Genomic DNA, 2,193 nt, shown 5'->3' on the forward strand with positions numbered 1-2,193 from the left:
TCCTCAGGCTGCCCTGATCCGGACCAGAGGTCCTCCTCAGGCTGCCCCTCCTGCTGCTTCCTTTAGGGACTGTCAGTAAATTACCAACACCCGAGATACAAAATAACGTTCCGGTCCTGTCATGTGACCTACTGACACAAACTAAAGTGAAATTAGTGGAAGGGACACACGAGAAACATTTTCTAATTTCTTTCATTTTCACTTGAAATCACCACTTGAGCCAGTTTATATTCATAGTTTACTTTTAAACACTTCATGTGTGAGTAACAAGGGGGTGAAGTGCGTTCCCAGCAAACCCTCACTACACGTCTGGGTCTACTGGGTCTGTCCAGCATCTTCTCCTCCATCTGACCCAAGTCACTACAGGTGATCAGCTGACAGCTCCTCTCTTCACCCGAGGGTCCAAAACAAACAGCAGAAAATCAGATGACACGACTACAGAGTCGATCATCGATCTATGACCCAGAGCGTCCTGGTGCCACGTGCACAGATGGACACCCTGATGTTTGAACGTGGTGTTTGTGATGGACAAACTGTGAGCAGCACTCAAGTCCAACAACAGAACACGCTCGGGTTCAGGTCAGAGAGGCCGTGCCTCCCAATCATTCCCCTCCAGGTCACACTGTCCTTACTGCGTGAGCTTTGAAAACATTTATATATATATATATATATATATATATATATATATATTCTGGGAGGAGACCCAGAGGAAGACCCAGGACACGCTGGAGGGACTATGTTTCTCGGCTGGTCTGGGAACACCTCGGGACTCCCCCGGAGGAGCTGGACCAAGTGGCTGGGGAGAGGGAAGTCTGGACCTTCTTACTGAAGCTGCTATAAACATGCAGATGTTGAGCTGGTAGGACAATAAAAATCCTTGAATATTCTCATGGTCTCTGACAATGGACAGGTGTCTCTACTGGTCCTGTTAGACCTCAGTGCTGCATTTCATACAGTTCATCACAATATTTTACTACAGAGGCTTGAATATGATCTTGGGATTACAGAAACGGCTCTAAATTGGTTTAAATCACATTTATCTGATATATTCCAGTTTGTAAATATAAATAATGAATCTTCATCATACACTAAAGTTAGTCATGGAGTTCCTCAAGGTTCAGTGCTTGGACCAGTACTCTTTACCTTGTATATGCTTCCATTAGGTATCTGGGCTTATCCTTTCTGATAAATCCTATAGTTAGGGTCGGCTTGTTATGTTGCTATAGACTTAGACTACTAGAGGACAAACTGACCTCATGTTCTTAAATCAATTGTTAAAATTGAATAGTTCTCATTTGATACTATTTCTATCTTAACATGTGATTCTTGACCTGCCATTGTGTATCTATTCCTACCAAACCCAGCCGGTCGAAGCAGATGGTCCTCTAGTCCTGATCCTGGTTCTGCTAAAGGTTTCTTCCTCATGAGGGAGTTTTTCTTTCCACTGTCGCCTTCATGCTTGTTCAAGATGAGAGTTCAGTGATGGAGTTAAACTCAAAGCTGCTCCTCAGATAAATATTGTTAGATTATTATTTTATACATGATGTTTCTATTCAATTATTATTTTATAGATGAATGTTTCTGTTCAATTATTATTTTATACATGAATGTTTCTGTTCAATTATTATTTTATACATGAGTATTTCTGTTCAATTATTATTTTATAGATGAATGTTTCTGTTCAATTATTATTTTATACATGAATGTTTCTGTTCAATTATTATTTTATACATGAGTATTTCTGTTCAGTCCCTGAGACGATTCTGTTGTGACTTGGAGCTTTAGAGATAAACTGAATTGACAAATTACAGATGTTTGCTGCAGCTTTTGAAAGGATGCAGTCAGAGTCATTCAGCTACAACTTGTTGCAAATGAAGCAGTTTGAGTTGTAAATGAAGCAGTTTGAGATGTAAATGAAGCAGTTTGAGATGTAAATGAAGCAGTTTGAGATGTAAATGAAGCAGTTTGAGTTGTAAATGAAGCAGTTTGAGATGTAAACGAAGCAGTTTGAGATGTAAATGAAGCAGTTTGAGATGTAAATGAAGCAGTTTGAGATGTAAACGAAGCAGTTTGAGATGTAAAAGAAGCAGTTTGAGATGTAGACGAAGCAGTTTGAGATGTAAACGAAGCAGTTTGAGATGTAGACGAAGCAGTTTGAGATGTAAATGAAGCAGTTTGAGTTGTAAATGAAGC

At 39.9% G+C, this 2,193-nt stretch overlaps 1 protein-coding gene across 1 annotated transcript in view; it reads left to right on the forward strand.

Moving 5' to 3' along the window:
- Positions 1-2,193, forward strand: part of LOC119423000 (cytochrome P450 2U1) — a 6,470-nt gene that overhangs the window by 574 nt on the left and 3,703 nt on the right. The gene's annotated exons all lie outside the window — the stretch shown is intronic.

Source organism: Nematolebias whitei, chromosome 16 (genome assembly GCF_014905685.2).
Source record: "Nematolebias whitei isolate Nwh7 chromosome 16, NemWhi1, whole genome shotgun sequence".
Taxonomy (NCBI): domain Eukaryota; kingdom Metazoa; phylum Chordata; class Actinopteri; order Cyprinodontiformes; family Rivulidae; genus Nematolebias; species Nematolebias whitei.